This window comes from Crocuta crocuta, unplaced genomic scaffold (assembly GCF_008692635.1).
Source record: "Crocuta crocuta isolate KB4526 unplaced genomic scaffold, BGI_CrCroc_1.0 scaffold55, whole genome shotgun sequence".
NCBI lineage: Eukaryota > Metazoa > Chordata > Mammalia > Carnivora > Hyaenidae > Crocuta > Crocuta crocuta.
Window position 1 is genome coordinate 462296 of NW_027530512.1, and position 21103 is coordinate 483398.

General features: G+C 45.5%; 1 protein-coding gene across 1 annotated transcript in view; it reads right to left on the reverse strand.

The window, feature by feature from the left end:
* Positions 1-21103, reverse strand: part of SMOC1 (SPARC related modular calcium binding 1) — a 150871-nt gene that overhangs the window by 128758 nt on the left and 1010 nt on the right. The gene's annotated exons all lie outside the window — the stretch shown is intronic.

A 21103-nucleotide genomic window follows, 5' to 3' on the forward strand; every position in this document is an offset into this window, starting at 1 on the left:
TGCTGTCCTTGTCCTGGTTATCTGTCTATCTATTACCACGTAGTATATTGTCCCATGCAATTGTCAGTTTGGGTTATCACCACAAAAATGCCAGACTGCTGTCTTAAACAGCAAACATCTATTTCTCACAGTTCTGGAGAACTTCAAGTCCAAGAGGAAGGTGCTAGCAGATTCGGTGTCCAGTGAGAGCCTGCTTCCTGGTTCATAGACAACCGTCTTCTCACAGTATCCTTACATGGTAGAAGGGGAGAGAGAGTTCACCAGGGTCTCAGTTATAAGGACACTGATCCCATTCATGTGGGCTCTGCCTTCATCACCTAATCACTTCCCAAAGGCCCCTTCTCCTAATATCATCACATTAGAGATTAGGATTTCAACCTATGAATTTAGTGGGAGACACAAACCCAGGCCATAACATCCTAAAATGTAGCAACTTAAAGCAATAATTTTGTCATGTTCACAGATTCTGTTGGTCAGGATTTTGGAAAGGGCACAGTGGGCATGGCTTTTCTGTGCTTCATGAAGGACTCAAGAGTTTTGGGTGAATGTACAGCTGGGGCCAGGGAAAATCTGGTGGGGTCCTCATCCACACATCTGGCACTTGACGCTGGATGTCGGTGGGGACTTCAGCTAGAGCTGTTAGCCGAAACATCCACACATAGCTTCTCCCCATCGCCTGAGTTCTCCAAAACATGGCAACCTCAGGTTTTCAGGGCTCCAAAGCAGAATGTTCTAAGGGTACTAGTGGAAACTACATTTTCTTTTATTACCTAATCTTGAAAGTCACCCAACATCACCTCTACTGGAGTCACAAGGGTGCCCAGATCACGGAAAGGGACATAGACCCTCCCTTCTCTAGGGGGAATGGCACTGGCACACAGTAAAAAAAAAAAAAAAAAAAGTCTGTAGGATAGAGAATATTGTTACAGTCATCTTTGGAAAATGTGGTCTGCCACTGTTCTCTCCCATGGCTTTTCTTCTTTGCCCAGCTTAGTGGTAGCATCATCCAGAACGTGATCACACATTTTCCCTGGACAACTTTATTCACACCCATGGCTTTAACTCTCTTCTACACATTGGTAGCTGCTCAGTCTAAAGCTCATCTAGAAGCTGTTCTGATAGTTTCACCAGGGTTTCTCAAGATGCCTCAAATTCAGTAAGTCCAAAACAGTCCTTCCTTGTCCCGCACCAAGTCTGCTTCTTTTCCTGTGCCCCCATGTGGTTTGTGGCACCACCTAAGTTCTGAAATCTAAGTAAGAAAACAAATAGGCATCCTTGATTTCTCCCTTTCACCCTCGACCACAGCACATCCAATTGGCCACCAACTCCTAGCACTGCTGGCCTCTTTAGTCCATCCACCCTCCCAGAGTCATGACAACCTTAACTCAGATCCTCATCGCGCCTGGATGGGCTTTTGTAATTAGTTCATAACTGGCCCCACACTTCTAGTCTTGCACCTCTATAAACTCTTCACTGCCTGGACTTTTATGTCACTCCCCTGCTTAAGGTCCCCCAACAATGGCCTACTATCTACAGTACCAAGTTCAACTCCTTAGCATATAGGGTGTTGTCTCTCAAGATTGGCTGCCACCTCTCTGTCCAGCCTCCCTCCTTCCATTCCTTCACAATCACCCCACATCACAGCATACTGAACTACCTGCAATCTCTAGAACATACCACTCTCTCATACCTCCATGCTTTTGCCTGGAAATTCCACTCCAATCCCTGCTATGGGAACTCCGACTCAGTGTTAAATACCTAGATCAAGGGGGACTTCTTCGACGCTGCTCCTGGAAGAATTTTAGCCATTCTTTTCTATATGTTGCCATAGCACCCCTTCTCATCATTGGCATGTTTTTATTACATATATTATCACATGATGCTATAAGTTGCTTATATCATCACCATCTTTTTTCTTTTTTTTTATTTTAAATGGTTTATTGTCAAGTTGGTTTCCATGTAATACCCAGGGCTCATCCCCGCAAGTGCCCTCCTCCATGTCCATCCCCCTTCTTCCCCTATTCCCCACCCCCATTAGCCTTCAGTTTGTTATCACCATCTTTTTTTTAATGTTTATTTATTTTTTTGAGAGAGAGAGCAAGAGCAGGGGAGGGGCAGAGAGAGAGAGGGGGACAGAGGATCTGAAGCAGGCTCTGTACTGACAGCAGTGAGCCAATTTGGAGCTCAAACTCCTGAACCATGAAATCATGACCTGAGCTGAAGTCAGACACTCAACCGACTGAGCCACCTAGGTGCCCCTATATCATTACCGTTCTGATCATCATGATTATATGCATCATATTTTAAAAGCAATAAACAGATATGCTATCAGAAAAATTCTCTTTATTAAAGACAGCCCATTATAATCTTGATTCCAAACCAAACAATGCAAGATTCCTTCTAGTGTTAACAATGAACTAAAGGGAGAGGGGAAAAAGTATGTTCTGTGACACTCTGCCTTCAAGAAGAGAAACAATGTTGAAGGCCGCTGCTAAATGTGGGCTGCCAACACTGCCTGCCAGGCGCTCCCCACGCCTTCCCTCACAGAATGGGCACCAGAAACCTATAAAGTAGGATTATTATCTCCCATTGTAGCTATAAGTTAGCCAAATTCAGATGATTAAGCGATTGCACAAGGCCCTCAGCTAACAGGTATCAGAGCCAGACTTGGAACCTACATATGTCCAATTGTAGGGACTGTGCTATTTCACTGTCTCTAATACGTTCCTTACTCTCAAATCACTGATGCTTCACATCTTCTAGGCATTTCAAGGACAGACCAGAAACCCCAGAAGTCATGTGTGAGAGTCTATAAAAAGGAACTACAACTTCAATGGAGAGAACTTCCTCCAGTGAGGTGGAGGAATGTCAAGCGTCAAGTCACATAAGTGACCAGTAAAGACAAGTTGATGAATGGTCTCCCTACACTTGCAGCTGCTGGAGAAAGCCACCTCTTTGGGCACAGTGGCACTACATTTCAGATACATTATACAAACATGAGGAAGAAATGGACTCCACCGAGTGAGCTCACGTGTGCACATCTGGCAAGTGAAGATGTAGATGGAGGCGGCTGGCCCCGTGGCACAGGTAGGAAGAAGTTCTGAAAAAGGTACACTTCTGGTAAGGTTCAGTGTATTGCATAAGTGTACAAGTCAGAACGGCTGCAAGGCAGTCTCTGTTGCAAATGACATAAAATAAAATCAGACTGACTTAAGCCAAAAGAGGAGTGTATTAGCTATTCATTGATGTGTAACAACCCACTCCAAAATTTAGTGGCTTAAAATAACAATTTCTGATGCTGTGGACAGACTGAGAATTTCCTCTGCTGGCTTTACCTGGGCTCCCTCATGCAGCTACATTCAGTGGGAAGGTCAATTAGGCTGGAAGGTCCAAAATGGTCTCAAGGGCATGTTAGGTAATTGGCACTCGTGACTGGTGCTTCAGTTCTCCTATACATGCACCCTTGTCCCCTAGTAGACTGGCTTTCTTACATGGTGGCCTTGGGACAGAGGTCCAAAGGCATTAGCTTCAAGACTCCTTGGGGCCCAGTGTCCAGAACTCACACAGTGTTGCTCCCACCAATTTCCATGAGGCAAACCAAGTCACAGGCCAGCCCAAGTTCAAGGGATGAGGAAACAGACTCCACCCCTTGATGAAAGAAGTCACAAAGAAACTGTGGCCATATTGACTCTATCACAGGAAGTTACTGGCCCGTATAATGGAAGATACAAAGGAACTTCAGTGTGGCTACATCCAGATGCTCACAATATACTATCAGAAACCAGTCTCCTTCCTCGCTTACCTTTGTTTTGCTCTATGTTGACTTATTCTCAGGCAAGCTTTTCATTCATAGTGACTGAGGGACCTGCAACCACCATGGCCCTTCCTCCTCACAGTGTCCCAACCCCAGAGCGTCTTCTCCCTAGTAGTTGCACCACAGGGTCCCACGCCTGAATTCATTGGTCCAGTGTGGGTCACAGGAGCATCCCTGACCTGGGTGAATGCACACACTGATTGACAAAGCCCAGGTCACACACCCACCCTGTGACTGGAAAGTAGGATCAGTCCACCTAAGTCATGGGGACTGAGAGTGAGGGAGGGGTTTTTCCTCCTAAAGAAAGTAGAGATTTTATTACCGGAAAAGAGAGAATAGATATTACAACAGATGTTTACTATAATGGGCTTCTCAGGATGGTGACTGGGCAAAGAACCGCCACAGAATGCACTGAATTTCTCACTCCGGACACATCACGCAACTTTGCCAGCTGACAAGCCCCAGCTTCCCAGCGGGGTGGTACCACTGACCACTGAACAACTTGTTGTGCATGTGAAAAACAAAGAATTAGGACAAAGCCTTTTGCAATGAGTACTTGCACAATTCTTCCATCCAGCAAAAGCGTCTCGGACATTTGTCACATTGGTCCTAAAGACACCCCTCCCTGATAGGAATCACAATGTTTTGTCTTTTAACTTAGTGGTTTTTCTAGATCAGATGCAAAACAATTTCCGTCTTGCCTCCTACAGCCCTACCAAAGGCCAACTCATCAATGAATAAATGAATGAGAGGATGAATCACAACGTCCCTCCCTAGGGCTGTGCTCACATCCAAAGCCCCCAGTTACAGAAGAGGCAAACATGGTTAATGGAGCAATCCAACTAGCAATCCAACTCTTTGGAAGCTCCTGGACTCCAATGTACTAAGGCAACGACTAAAAAAGTTTTAAAGAAGTATAATTGAGCAGGTGAAAAATGAGTGAAAATAGAATCACATAAAATACTCAATTACAAGCACAAAGGTAGAAAAAGAATGGAAGACAGAAATAGGAACCAAAAAGATGAACAAGGAATAGAAAACTAAACAAATATGGTAGATATTGATCCAACTATACTGGCAATCACTTTAAATGTCCATAGTCCAAATATATCAATTATCAGTTTAAACTGCTTAGAAGGGAGGCGCATCTGGGCGGCTCAGTCGGCTGAGCATCTGACTCTTGATTTCAGCTCAGATCATGATCCCAGGGTTATGGGATCCAGCCCTACATCCCACACTGAGTGTGGAGCCTGCTTGGGATTCCTTCTCTCTCCCCCTGCGCCCCTCTCGCCCACTCACGCGCTTACTCTCTCTCTCTCTTTCTCTAAAATAAAATTTAAAAAAGATAATCAACTATTTAGAAGGGGGACAACGTGTACATCGATGGCCTAATCCACCCTAGGAAGCCATGCGACCAGCCAGGAGTCTTCCTTTCTGAAATGCTGTTCTAAAAGCAGCCTGGAGGACCGGGTGTGGGCCCATCCACAGGCCCTGCCGGCCTTTGCTTTCCAACCCAGGCCAAGGGAAAAGGCTGGCTCAGGAATAGAGGAGGAGGAGCTCCAGAGAAATCAGGCCCCATTCTTCTGGCTCCTGGGGACAGTGGCTTGGGGACCCAATCTGGGAACATACTGAGCAGTCACCAGCCTGACCCCGGAGCCCAGAAGGTAGGAGGGCACACAGGCATGGCCTTCCAGCTCTCTCCTAATAGCAACTCTGCCTCCCATAGTTTTACAGAGAAAAGGAAAGGTGATCAGGCTCACTCAAGCTTCCTTCAGATGCTAAACTCAGGAAAACAACCTCCCATCCAGAGAAAGAGAAAATGAAGGAAGATTTCAGGAAGTAGGTGTATCTAGTTGCCTGGGGGAGAAGAAATGGTCACACAGCAAATGGAGAAAGATCACACCAAACAGCATCCTTCCTTCACTTGAGAGAGTCCTCCTGACCTGTGTCTGGTTGGGAAAGGATATGAATTTTATTTCACACACATACACACACACACACACACACACACACACACACAATCTAGTTTCATTTTATATTTTTTTTTTTTAATGTTTTATTTATTTCTAGGAGAGAGAGAGAGACAGCGTGAGCAGGGGAGGGTCAGAGAGAGAGAGAGTCACAGACTGAAACAGGCTCCAGGCTCTGAGCTGGCAGTCAGCACAGAGCCTGACGCGGGGCTCGAACCCACGAACCGCGAGATCATGACCCAAGCGAAAGTCGGACGCTTAACTGACTAAGCCACCCAGGCGCCCCCAATCTAGTTTCATTTTAAACAAAGGGTAATAGAACCACAGATTTGAAATCTTCCACATATTGATGGGCTTTGTAGCTTTAATTCCAAGGAGGAAAACTAAGGGAAACAAAACCATTTGGGTCCTTATATGAATCTCTCACGTTTTCCTGTTACAGTCATTATTTTTATGAATAGTTATTATTTATTGAGCAGCTTGCCTTTATTTCATTTAAGGTCCACAATGATCCAATGAGGTAGATGAAATCTTCAATATACAGAAGAGGGAGCTGAAGCTCAGAGCTTAATCTGCCCAAGAATACATGGCAAGAAAGCACCGGGCCTTAGACTTAATCCAGGTCTCTTTGGCCCCAAAGCGCTGTGCTACGCTGCCCTCGCGATGCGCAAGGAAGCCAACAGCTCACCGGAGGGCCATGGCTCAGACCTCTGTCACCACCCCGCGATGACCGGGAGATGCATTTCATTCTCAAGGTAGGTGTAGCTCTAAGGAAAGAAAAGGAAGAAACTAGGAATCAGCAGTAGATGGGGCCCAGGCTGTGGGTCCTGTCTTTTACTAGGCTCTGCCTTGATGGAGAGAATTTGTAACAGCATACCATCACAAGCGGGTACGTGATCCTCAAAGCCAAAGAGAAGTCAAGACGGATAGTAATGATGCATCCAGTCTTCTACAGCCCATACCTTCAGGTCGTCTGGGCCAGTGAAGCCCCAGGTCTGCACTAAGGTTTTCTGAAGTCACTGCCAGAGAGGCGGGGGAAAGTGTCCATTCAAGTAGCTAGGCACTTTCAAACCCTCTTCAACAAATACAAATACAAACCCTCTTCAACAAATTTTAAAAAGCCCTCCCAGGAAAATAATGTGCCAACCATAAAACATGCCTCCTGTAATCCAGACCATTTGCCATGTGACTCTGCATACGTCTGCACTGATTGAATTGCTATTAACAAGCAGTAAGAGTCTTACACCAAGCTCAGCCTTTATTCCTTCAAATTGTATCACTGGCTACATGTTCTGTCGGCTCTGCTACACATTTCTACCTAAAACTTTCAGCATGTGCTGAAACCAGGAATTCGTCTCTTTTCGGGGCTGAGAAACCAGCACCCTATGAAATGGAAGATATGATAACACCAACAGTCAGATGGCAAGGATGTGAAGATTCCACACGTCCTGAGTTTTCGGCCACATGGAAATCGGTGAACTGGCCAAAGGCAACTCAGAAATACAATCCTCTACTAGAATTCAAACTATTTCCTCCCCTTGGCTAGACCTTTGCCAGTTTCCCAAGTTCTCCAGGGCATCTTTAAATGTGAAAGTCACAGGCTGAACAAGAAGGCAGGGACCTGGGTTTTAGCTCTGGCTCTGCCCCTGGTTGGCTGTGTGGGCTGGGGACAGGTCTTAACCCATGCATAAAAGCAAGGTGTCCCTGAGATTCCTTCCCACAGTAGGACTCGGCCATCATGCCTCTCTCATTTGGGGGGCCTTCTGGAATCATCTTCATTTGTCCTATTCATTCTACCCTGAAAGTGTCCAAATTTTTCTTAGGTTCCCTTTTTCTTATCAGCTCCCAATCTCAGAACGTCTATGCGTGTAGCCATGCAGTCTCCCTCTAATAGAGGAAGGAATTGACCTCACAGTATTAGGAGAGCTCCCCATTTGCTGGGCTGGGACCATCGAAGCCCAGCACACTTCTCACCATACATCCTACCCCACCACTCTGCCGGTTACAAATACTACAAATCCCCAAATGGACACTGCGCTTGTTGCCCTCCCATCCCTCTCACTCCCCTGCTTGTGCAGTCATGTGGTTGGGGGGTTGGGGGGAAGAGGAACACCTGACCCCCCATGCCAGAAATGCGTATCTTGTCTCCTACCCCATCGCAGCAACTGCCCTAAGGAATCTAGACCTAAGGTATACACAGCATGGCAGTCTCCCAGCAGAAGGGATTGGTTAAAAGAATGGACATTTGATCCAATTTAGGTGGACAAGCTAACAGCCAAAATTTTCTGACGTCATCTAGGAATGAAGGTTGTCCATCTTCGGAAAGGGCTACTTGAAGTCAACTCTCTCTTCTGTGGTCTAAAAAATCAGATGTTTTGATAAGAAGTATAGAATCATTGCAGCAATTCTGCCAGCATGAAAAGCCATGCTTGAAATTAAACAGACAACACACAAGGCAGAGGGGAGAAACATAAAGACAACACAAAAGGCAGAGGAGGGATGTATGACAACATTAACAAGCTGCTGAATCAAACCAATCCTGAAACCCACCTTGTACCTTCACTGGGTAAGCCAGGTCAAAATGTGGTATCAGTTCTTATAATAATATGCACTCCCAATTGATGCGTACACGCCAAAGATCATACACAAATTGATCTACAATTATACTTTAAATGACTTTTGATTAGCACTGGAGAGTAAAACCAGTTCATGCTCTTACTGCTTCTGCTAGAAGCCAAGAAGATTCTCCTTCCTAGGCCACGGACCAAGAACTCAGGGCAGAGTATGTATCCCTCTCAGGGCTCTGCAGTCACACACAGCCTCCCGGTCAGGAGGTCACTGTGGAAAAGAGAACACTGGCACCTAAGCCGCTTTCTCTGCCGGCCACACCAGAGCCAAGAAAGATCGCAATGCCACACAAAAACCAGAAGTCCTTTACAGCTTAACTGTTATTTGTTTAAAAATCAGTGATAACTTGGGGCACCTGGGTGGCTCAGTTGGTAAGCATCGACTCTTGATTTCGGCTCAGATCTTAGGGTTTGTGAGTTTGAGCCCCACATTGGGCTCTATGCTGACAGTGTGGAGCCTGCTTGGGATTCTCTTTCTTTCCCTCCCTCTCTACCCCTCCCTCTCTTACTCTCTCTGTCTCTGTCTCAAAATAAGTAAATAAACATTTTTTTAATCAGTGACAACTCCTAATAAATTAATGGATCCCCAAATGATGCTAATATCACAGATGTTATGTGCCTCATGATGGAAGTACACACCAACTCCCATGATGTATACATGCCAAAAAAAATATATGTCCAATCTGTATCTGATCAATTCTCTAGAGCCACCTATCACTTTAAAAGAAATAAAAGGGATAGAGGAACATGTTACACAACACTACAGGAATGCCGTCAATAAAATGTAGTGTAGAAAACCCTAGGACAACCTGTTTATTCAAAACTAAATTAGAAAGTAAAAAGGAGGTAGAGGGGAAATTCATAGATTAAAAAAGATTTAAGATACAGATTAACCAATATGTGGACCTTATTTGGATCTTGATTCAAACAAATATAAAACCATATCTAAGAGATAATCAGGGAGATTTGTATGTCGATTGGGTTATATTATATAGGTTTCCCCTGCTATCTCAAAGTTGAGCCTTCCTATGAAATATCTCAGAAACAGAAAAGGCATAAAGTGAAGAAGCAATTACTATTAATTTACATGGAAATGTTTATTAGCATTCCCAGACCCAAAAAATAACCTCTCAGGCTTTTCTGATACCTTAGGACACATCTTGCTAACAGATGCACGGAATAAACAGAGATGCTCACAGACAGAGTTCAAAGTTCTGGCAGCTTAATGCTCAGATGCCACTGAGCGTGGCTCCCGGGAAAGGAGGGCTTGCTGCAAAACAAACGCTAAACACTACTTTTGCTTTCTGCCTCCTTTCTATAAAGGTAAAAATCCTCCTGGGATTTCTGTCAAGTAGTAAAAACTGGGACTATTTCAGGGCTTTCAAAAAAGCAAAGTGGCCAAATGCCCACTGTCAAAATATGAGAAATATCTGAATTAAAGAATTAGTATTCTTTGGTTGTGATATGGTATGTGGTTAGGTTTCTTTTAACGTCTTTATCTTTTACAGATATATCTAAAAATATTTACGGATGATAAAAATATAATGTCTGGACTTGCAAAATAATCTGAACAGGGGCCTGGGAGGGTGGGTGGAAGAGATGAGATTGGCCAGGAGTCGTACATTCTTGACTCCGTGTGAGCATCCATGGGGTTCGTCAAACTACTCTCCCCTCTTCTGTACACAGTTGAAAGTTTTTATAATAAAGAAACATGTTTTATTTTTTGTTTTTCTAATGTTTTATTTATTCCTGAGAGAGAGAGACAGTGTGAGCAGGGGAGAGTCAGAGAGAGAGGGAGACACAGAATCTGAAACAGCTAGCTGACAGCACAGAGCCCGATGCGGGGCTCGAACCCACGAACCATGAGATCATGACCTGAGCTGAAGTTGGACGCTTAACTGACTGAGCCACCCAGGCGCCCCAGGAAACATTTTTTAAATAAGTGGAACGAATCCAAAGGTGAAGGAGAGTCCAAATTATTGCCAAAATCCTGGTGTCTTTTCCAGGATAGTCTGCTTACCCAAAGTAACACTCTATATAAATTTCCCCCAAGCAATTACCTTAGATCAAATACTTTCAGTTGACACATCTTCTTTCCAAATATTACTGGGAATTTCTGAAATACAAGACAAGTGCTGTTTCCATAGGGTTACATTAAGAAGCTTAGTTCACATGGTGCGCCTGGGTGGCTCAGTCGGTTGAGCGTCCGACTTCAGTTTAGGTCATGATCTCACAGTTCGTGGTTTCGAGCTCAGCGTCAGGCTCTTTGCTGACAGCTAGTTCAGAGCTTGGAGTCTGTTNCGTGCTCTCTCTCTCTCTCTCAGAAATAAATAAAAACATTTAAAAAAATTTTTTTAAAAAAATAATTTTAGTTCACAGAAAATACTATATAAATCCTTATCAAATATTAAATGGATGACCAGTGTGATGTATATCACACTGCTTGTGCACCTTTAGAAACTTATTCACCTTAATTTCTGCAATCTTAGCAGGGGTAGACCTTTCTCATCCTGATACGAAAGACAGAAACCATGATGACATATTAGCTACATAAAGATGTAAAATTTAGTAGATTGAAACCACTGTCTTATCATAATGAAAGGCATTTGCCAGACATGAGAGAAAAACAGATTAATATCCTTAGAATTAAAAAATAAATAAATAAATAAACAAACTCTGTCAAGTCAGCCAGTGAGGCAGGGGAAAAAATTACCACCCTTGTTCTAAAAATTAGCAAAAATCTGGAGAGATGATTCTCAAAAGAAAAGGAGCTAATGTAGGATTGCCAGATATAATACAAGATACCCAGTTAAATTTGAATTTCAGAAGAACAACAAATAATTCCAGGGCACCTGGGTGGCTCAGTGGTTAAGCATCTGACTCTTGGCTTCAGCTCAGGTTATGATCTCATGGTTCATGAGTTCGAGCCCCATGTCGGGTTCTGTGGTGTTAGCCTGGAGCTTGCTTGGAATTCTCATTCTCTCTCTCTCTCTCTCTCTCTCTCACTCTCCCCCCACCACCTCTCTGCCCCTCATGCAAACACATGCATGCTTGCTCTCTCTCTCTCTCTCAAAATAAACAAACATTTAAAAACAAACAAACAGGGGCACCTTGGTGGCTCAGTCTGTTAAGTGTCTAGCTTTGTCTCAGGTCATGATCTCACAGTTCTTGGGTTTGCGCCCCACATAGGGCTCTGTGCTGACAGCTCAGAGCCTGGAACCTGCTTTGGATCCTGTGTCTCCCTCTCTCTCTGCCCCTCCCCTACTCACACTCTGTCTCTCTGTCTCTCTCAAAAATAAACAATTAAAACAAATTTTAAGACAGACTAACAATTCCAGGTAAATAACAAATAAGTTTTTATTTGAGCCATACTTACACTAAAACATTACTTGCTATTTATCTGAATGCAAATTTCTATGACATATTATTTTACCTTATAATATTCAATTACATTATTCAAATTCATGCACTTTACAATGTAGGTAATCTTGTACTCGTATTTTTACTTGTCAACTCTGGCAACCCTAAACGAATGACCAATAAATTTGAGAAAACGATCAACCTCATTCCTACCCTACCCTGTCCCTCATGTCCCACCCAGGGACAGCAAGGACAGCAGGGGGGGGGGGCAGCGAGGGGGAAGGAAGCACACCCGCATCAGGCCCTGGGCTGTGGGCATGCGTGACTGCAGGGCCTCCGGAGGGCAGGAGGGAGGCGGCCAGCAACGCGACGAGGCAGGGGAGGCTCTATGTTTGGTTGACTGTCCCCAAACATGTTCTTCAGGGGGAAAGGAAAAGCGTGATCCGCAGCTTGGAGCAGAGGATCCTTCAAAGAAGCATCGATTGTATGATTTGCTCTTAACACTTTGTTGCAGTGTACCCAAATACATTTTTATCTTTTCTGGAAAATGTTATTATGTATTATGTAATGCATACAAAACAGAGTTTAGAAACCCATGTCCTTCCCTCCCACTTTAAAAATGGAAAACATTGCTGATTCAATGGGAGCTTTCCACATCCCCTCCGATGTGTCCCTCACCCTCTTGCCCTCACACCTAAGTAACCACTAACCTGAGGTTCAGAGTTATCATTGCCCTTCATTTTCTCATGCATTTTTTATATAGGCATGCACTCCTAAACAATGCATCGTTTTTGTATGCCTTCGTCCTTTGTATAAATAGCCTAATGTATGTGTTCTTGTACATTTTGCCTTTTTTCACTCAACATTTTGACAATGAAATTGATCCACAATTGAGTATAGCTTTAGATTAGCCATTTTCGGTACTGTGTAGTATTCTACCCCTTATATATACCATAATTCTAGTCTCCCGTTGATGGGCATTTGTCTGGTTTCCATTTTTTTTTTTTTTTTTTTTTTTTTTTTCCNACTCTCGGGTAACCTAAAACTCTGGAGGCAGAGCTGCCCCCCGCCGCCTGCCAAAAACGCCCGCGCTCTGGGACCCGGACCGGGCGCAGCACGGAGCCCAACAGGGCAGCCCGCTCTAGCGGAGAGCCAGCCTCGTTCGGACGCAGGAGGCACCCGCTCGGAGCAAAATGCCCTGGGAGAAGAGACTGGGAAAGAAAACCCACCAGTGACAGTTCGGGGGGAAGGCGGGAGGCAGAGTTGGCGCTGCAAGAAAGGATGGGGTTGGGGGGTGGAGAATGGGATTAATTTTTATTTCAGCAACTNTACACGTGGGTCTTGGCATACCTTTAAGCACATTTCTCTGGGGCGTATCCTAGAGTAAAATTAAAAGGTCAATGTTACAAAGGGATCATGCAAATTTATATTCCCACCAGCAGCAGTCAGTACGTTTTACACTTATGTCCTGCTAAGGTTAATTGGAAACTCTCCTTTAAAGCAGATTGAGTTCAAAGCCTGCTCTGCTGAAAATGAAAAGGAGGCCTGGTATTAGTAGTTACTAAACCTGAAAATCAACCCAACATAAGCACAGGCTGACTGTCGGATGTAGCTGACTGAATCCAAGGGGATCTGGGCTGGATTGAGACAGGTTTGGGACTTTTTTCTAAATTGTCCATGTTTTAATCTTTATCATTGTCCTCTAAAATTAAAAAATGCCCATTATAAACAAAACTAGTTTCATAATTCCTAAAACACATCTCATAGAAATGGAACATCCCTATGATGGTCACCATTAACCACATGACTTACAATCTATGTGATTTTCCTATACACAAACCAACTTTGTTGTTTGTTTGGTTTTTTTTTTACACAAACAGGATCAAATATTCTGATTTGCAGTTTACTTATTTTACTGTTCAATATATCTTTTCAAGGAAAGAAACCATCGACATTTATTGAAAATTCTTCTATTCAATGAACATTTACTAAGCACCTGTTCATGGGCAGGATGGAGTCTATAAAGAAAATTAAACAACTCCACCATTAAGAGACTTCCACTCTAAAAGGAAAGAAACTAATACATGGATTGTTGTAATGGAACCCTGTTTATCGAGCACTTTCTATAAGCCAGGCACTGTATTTGGCCCTGAATGAATGTGGTAAGCAGAAAAACGGACCCCACAATGATGCCCATGTCCTAATCTTAATAATGCTACGTTACATGGCAAAGAGCAATCAAGATTGCTAATCGGCTAACCTCAAGATAAGGAGAACATCTGAACTGTCCCAGGAACCCAGTGCAATCAATCGTAAGAGTCCTTACGTAGGGAGGAGGGAAACAGAAGAGTCAGAACCAGAGAGATGGCAGCATGCAAAAGACTTGGCCATCTATTGCTGGATTTGAAGACGGAAGGGTACTATGAGCCAAGGAATGCAGGCACTTTCCAGAAGCTGGAAAAGGCAATAAAATGGATTCTCTCCCCAACAGCCTCCGGAAAGAACCCAGCTCTGCTGCTTTTTTTGCCCATTGAGACCCACGCTAGACTTCCCATCTCCAGAAATGAGTGCTATTTAAGCCAGTGTTTGTGGTACCTGTTATAGAAGGAATAGGAATGGGAAAAAGAATATGAATAGGAACCAAAGACATCCCACTAGCATCTTCCCTTCCGCCCTGGACACAGATGTGCTATGGCCTCCACAGGACAAATCAGGGAACTGAGGACCCAGGAAGTCAAGTTACTAGCTCAGGATCACAGTGGCAGAGCCAGAGTCCAACTTGGGTGTCTCTACCTTCAAAGCCTGCACTGAGGCTGCCCCACCACCTTCCTGCATATGGCCAGCTGCAACACAAGGCAGATGGAGACGCGCACTGCCACCGGGAAAAGCAAAGCGCAGGGTGCCGACAGAACTCTGCTTGGGGCCAACCTGGGAGGGCTGTGTGGAGCCCTCTGAGCCTTTCAAATGATGTGCAGAATTTTGACAGAGATGGGAAGGAAAGGAGAGGTTAGGAAATGCAATGTAGTTCGGCAAGGCCGAACTTTGGGACACGTGATAGTACCCAGCAGGGGGTGAGGCTGGGCACAAGGGCTAAAAACCAATACCCACCTGGTGATAGCCACTAGCCATCTGTGGCTAGTAACATTAAAATTTTAAATTAACTGTAATCAAATTAATTAAAAATTCAGTTCCTTGGTTGTACTAACCACATTTAAAATTTCTCTTTTTTTTTAAATGCTTATTTCCTTTTGAGAGACAGAGAAGGACATACCAAGAGCAGGGGAGATGGCAGAGAGAGAGGGAGACACAGAATCTGAAGCAGGCTCCAGGCCCTGAGCTGTCAGCACAGAGCCCAACGCGGGGCTTGAACCCACAAACTGCAAGATCATGATCCGAGCTGAAGTTGGATGCTTAACCAACTGAGCCACCCAGGCGCCCCTCAAATTTCAACAGCCACCTGTGTCTACTATTGGACAGTGCAGATACAGGACATTAGCATCCTGGCAAGAAAGGTCTCCAGGGCAGTGCTGCTGACAATGGGAAGTCTTTGTGTCCGGGCTGGCCCGTGGCATTGTGCACCTGAGGGAGCGATTCATGGACTTCCGCAACACACTCCACCTCACCCCTCAGACTTATTATCCACTTTTGTGCCCTTCTCCCCAGAAGCTCTGCAGACACCTTCAAGAACAGATACACAATAGGGGCTCCTGGGTGGCTCAGTCAGTTAAGTGTCCGACTTCGGCTCAGGTCATGATCTCATGGTTCATGGGTTCGAGCCCCACATCGGGCTCTGTGCTGACAGCCAGCTCAATGCCTGGAGCCTGTTTCAGATTGTGTCTCCCTCTCTCTCTGACCCTCCTCTGCTCATGCTGTCTCTCTCTCTCAGAAACAAATAAAAAAACATTAAACAAACAAAAAATAATTTTAATTTAAAAAAAAGAACAGATACACAATAAACATCCACAAAAAATACTTGAAACTCCCAGCACTCTCCTAGAGATGGTTATCTAGTCCTAAAACTAAACTATTCTGGGAAGTAGGTCCAGTTTTTCTCCACTGTCAGTACTTTAAAAAAAAAAAAAAGGAACTTTCAGCCCTTATCTGAATCAGATCCACGCTGCCCTGTGAAGTGGTTTTTAAGGAGGAGGGACAGAGCTGCTCACATGTGTGGAGTATTGGTCAAGTTACAAAGCACCTGACACATGGTCTTCCGGAACCTCATTCAGTACTGTCCTCCCCACGGCGGGGGTGGGGGGCTGTACCGAAGCTCCAGCTCCCCCCCAAAGGGGCCTTTCCTGTTCCGCAGAGTCTGCCCCACTCTGGTTCCCACAAAAAAAAGAGGCTGAAATCAATGTCTGCAAGTACACAGGGCTCCACATCTAACAAGCTTAGATTTCTGCCAAAGGTAAGATTATTTGGTGATCTAGCAATTGAGTTTAGAATGATGTCAGATGCAAAGGGAAATCCAATTAATTGCCATAATGACCTCTGTTGCTTTGGGGTCTTTATGGGGCAGCTGGGAGTGTTCTTGGAGATCCGATTCTCTTATCCCTTCAGCAAGACTCTGGATGCGTGCAGAGCACGTACGTACAATGCTCACCCTGTTTGGCAGGCCTCACAAGCAGCTCCGATCGATTTCTCATCCGCAACTCAACCCTTGTCCTCTCCCAAACAGCCCGGCAGTGACAAACCAGGAAGGAGGGAGACTCCACACGGACACCCCCCACCCCCGCACCCCCCGCCAGCAATGCCAGGAACTTGGCTGCTTAAACAATAGATCTCTATGTGGTGGGGAGAGAAAGGGTGCCCTGTACCTGCTAAGCAGGGCCATGCTCCCCCTCCCCCAGCCTCTGCCAGGGGGGTGAGGGAGGAACCCAGAATGAAGACAGGCATCAAACAAGAAAAATCCCCCCCCGCCCCGCCCCCCCTCCCACCCGCTGCTGGCAAGTAAAGCTTCTGACCCAAGCATCCGCTAGTGAACTTTTCTCCTCTGTGGGGCTGAGGACTCAGATGTACAGGGCTGATCCCCCTGAGCAAGGGAGAGGGAAGACTGCCCACTGCCGACTCAGCCTTACAAATGAGCCCTTTGGCCAGCTGATGTAGATATTTATGCCAGGGCCTGGGCCTGCTCTGGGTCTAACCGGCCAAGAATTGAAACAAAAGCCAATCATCACTCCCCAGTGTGGTATTTTAGGTAGGGCCACATGCACATCTGGAAGGGGGGAACAGAAGGAGGCAAGCTAGGAGTTCCTAATCTGGGGGGCTTTCTGTGTGTCTGATCACAGGTGCCAAGAATTGAATCAATCATAAACTTTGGTTCGTGACACTCAACACTGGCCTATGCAGGGCCCACTTTCATCTTGCACCTAATCAGCCACTGATCCTTACTAATGGACAAATACCTTCAAACCCTTCCCTCCCTTTCACTAAAAGTAACGTCACCTTGCTTTCCTTTTCATAGAGCATTATTGTAGCTCTCAGTATTCCTAAGAGGGCTTTTCTTTGAGTTTAGCTCTTTTTGAGTTTATGAAAGATGACATGCTCCACCTTTTGGTGTATTTCTTGTACTTAATATCGTATGACCAAGATGCATCCCTATTTTTGCATCTCACTGTTGTTCATTTGTTTTGCCTTATTGTAATTCTCCACTGTGCAAGGCCATCAGCTAATCTGTCCTCCAACTAATGGGCAGCTGGGCTTTTTCCAGGCTTATAGTATTACAAACATGCTTGCGAACATCCCCCTCTGGACACAAGTCTCTCTTGGGCATCCGCACCTGGGAGTGGAATTGCTGGGACATAAGAAATGTGAATTTCAACCTTGGGAGATCATGAGATAATATCAAGTGTTTTCCACTTTCCATTTCCTCCAGTTTCTAAGATGATTATTTCCTCTTCCTGTCCCTCTCAATTTTGTTTCTTTAAGTTTCCCATGTCAGCTCTATCAAAATGTTTCTGTCAAGTTCTTTGCCTATGACATGAGTAGCATCTTGGATAAATCCCCCAGATGGAAAAGAAAGGTTCTTGTCGGGCACACAAGGAATAAGAAGGGCGTCTACACAGACACCGGGACCCACCCCGGTGCAGACACTGAGACACTGAGACAGCCTAGTCAAATGGAAGGGAACGGTCTAGAAGCTGCTTCACATTTGGCACATGCAAGACAGAAAAGAGGGTTAGGGTGGAGCCGAAGCCCCATCCAAGTTTGCTTGCTCAGTGTCTCCACCCCAAAACCTCCCATAACCACCACCCTTACTAATTTTTAAACAAAGAACAAAAGCCTACGAATGGGGGAAAACCATCTGTGAAGTGACCAATTTCCAGTTTAAATGAGAGCAAGGGGCCCAGCGTGGCCATCACTGTAGAGTCCGATTCATTTCAGCAAATATTTACAGAACGCTCTGCAGTGTGACCCAGTACGATGACAAAGACCTCTATTCTGCCCTCTGTGCGAGTGTGTTCTTTTCACTAAACAGGACCGTGCATGATGTGCTGAGGGGGCTCGTTAGTGCTGAGAAGACAGAGATGCCGGCCTGATCTCAAGGCGCTCATTGTAGAAGGATCCGCAAAAGTTAGTTCATGCGAGTGAACCAGATACAGGAGCTGGCGAAGGGAAGAGTGACCAATTCTCACCAAAAGGGCAGTCTGCAATAAGTTCCCAGTGAGTAATGCGGAAGCCAGGCTTTGAAGGTCAAACCAAGCCAAGGAGAGCAGAGAGAACGAATAATATACATAAAACCACTAAGAAATCAAATTCCCTGCTCAGACTTCTTGACCTTCCCATTTTTTCCCTATTTTCAAACTTCTTAAATCTATTTCCTCTCTCTGGTCATGCTAAGCGCTAAGAAAGTGGAACCCACAGAATGCTGCTAAACATGCAATATCTGAACGCATTTTTTTCCCCATAAACACCAACAAAGTCCCATCCCCACCAGGCACTTGGCCCCGGGCTGAGCTCTGGGGATGCAGCAGTAGAGAAGACGGGCCCAGTTCCCGCCCTCACCCAGCTCCTGGTCTTCCAGGGCAGACAGAGGATTAGACAAAGACAAGCAGTTGACTTGGCCTTACCATCAGCCGGACTCCATCAGCCTGGGCGAGCCCCTCCCCCATCCCATCCTGCCCTGAAACATTTTCAGTAAATTGTACAGGATTACAGAAATGGCTGCCTCCTTGGTAATTAAAAGGATCCTAACCAGTGTCCCAGGTAGCCAAGTGGCTGCTCGGAACTCAGGGACCAAAAAAATCAGGTGCTTCCTACATAATAGCCTCCAATCTGATACTTGATAGCTGTCGGTTTCCAGAGTCAAACAAACGTCAGGCATTTTATGAAGGCAGGAAGCAAATAAGGGAACATGGGTTGGGGTCTAGGCCTCGAGGGAGCTCAATTAGTGAGCCAGATAAAGTTAAACCGAAAGGGCACGCTCTCCGTTTCCTAGAAAGCCAGCTGGAAAAGATGCCAATCCTTAAGCCTCTGTCACTCAAAAGATTAACAGAAGAGACCCAGGGGTGCCCAAGGGAATACTGCAACAAGCCAGATGTTTCTGTTCCTGCCATGACACTGCCACTAGCAACCAGAGCCACACTTCTCAGGCCACCAAGGATCCACAGAGGAGAGCTGGAGACTTGGGGGATAGGTTGAAACTCAAAGACATCGCCCTTTAGCGATTCGGACACCAAAGCTCACTATGAATGCTTTCTTACGGATTCCCCTGTTGCATCCTGGGTTTAGTGTGGTCTCGCTGAGCCATCGCTTCCTCTGACATGAACGGCACTGCTCCCTCCCCGAGCACTCCTGCAGCTGCCTGGTGGCAGGGAAAGCACACCACCTGTGAATCCGTATAAACGGGGATTTGGTTTCCGGAAGTGCATATGCACCATGAGTGTTTCAGGCAAGCCATTTAGCTTCCCCGAGACTCACTTGCAAAAGGGCACTAAAAAGACCCACCTTCTTGTTCTTATGAGCATAAGTGATCTTGGAAGGTGCCTCGTCCCAGTGTTCCTAAATGGTAGCTCTACAGTTGCCCATAAATGCACCCAAGTAACCGCATGCTCAAGACAACAGCTTCCCCTTGGTACTTTCTAAACGTGTGTGTGTGTGTGTGTGTGTGTGAGAGAGAGAGAGAGAGAGAGAATGCAGCTGGGATACACACAACCCTATTTACAGTTCTTGTTTTATTTCATCATGTCTATCAAATTATTAAACTAAAGAAGCTGGAGGGAAACCTAATCAATGTCCCTATTTTTCCCTGAACTCCTTAGCTTTCCCCTAAAAGTTGCTTCCTCCAATTTCAGGAGGCAGAGAAGGAAAGCCATATGGCTTGAGATGCTAGGCATGCCCAGCAGCAAACGAGCCCCCACCATTTGTCTCCGGGCCTCTCATGTGGGCGGGCATCCAGATTTCAGTCGGGGTGCTCTGCTCTGCGTCTGTCTTGACTGTTCCTAATTATTGGAGGGAAAGCTGTGGCTCTCCTGACCCCGGACTTTAAAAGCTGAGAGTCCTAATATCAAACCAAGCAGCTTCATTTAAAAGGCATCCTCATCTGCATCCATAAAAGTCCCTCCCGGAGCCCTTACTTGCCCTGGCTTGGGGAATGCCTGCTGTCGAGGATTTATGACACGCCCTGGATCTAATCTGCCACACCTTAACTGCTGCTGCTGCACATCTGGTCATAAAAGCACAGGCCGGCCCAACACGGGGACAAACACTTTTCTTTCCTAAGTGGCTGCAAATCTGATCTCACAGTGATAGCTGGGCTCCCCACCTCGGCAGCCGGCATCTGGGCAGTCATTAAAGCTGGTCAACCTCTGCGAGGCTTTTTTTCCTCCACACTCAACAGCTATAAAGACGATTCTCATACAGCAAGAGTTACGGATAAAGAACCTGCAACCTGAACAGGTGGTAATGGGGCTAGGCCTGGAGATACCCAGCAAAGCACACGCTAGTGAAGGAGCCAGCGTTGTTTTCACAAAGATGCCGGCTGCCTTCACAGGGACACTCAGGCTGCCAGTAGAGGCAAGCAGCTATCCTGAGAGACTGCTTTTTGGCCAGAGATCGGCTGGATTAAGTCTGATCAAATGAGCCACCAGGTGGTTTAATAGTACATTTTTTAAGGCAACGGAATCCGTCATTAAACCAATTGGGGTGGGGGGGAAGCAATAATCGAGACCAGAAATGAACACAATACGGTCAGTTCCAGATTTTACAATGCCCTCGACAGCCTGTCCTGTGCACAGAATTGGCACGTTTCATATCGTTCAGGGACTCGAATCAGACCAAGGTTCAACAAGTAGTTCAACCTCCCAGCCCTGAAGCCAGGGGAAGAGACTCTCAAA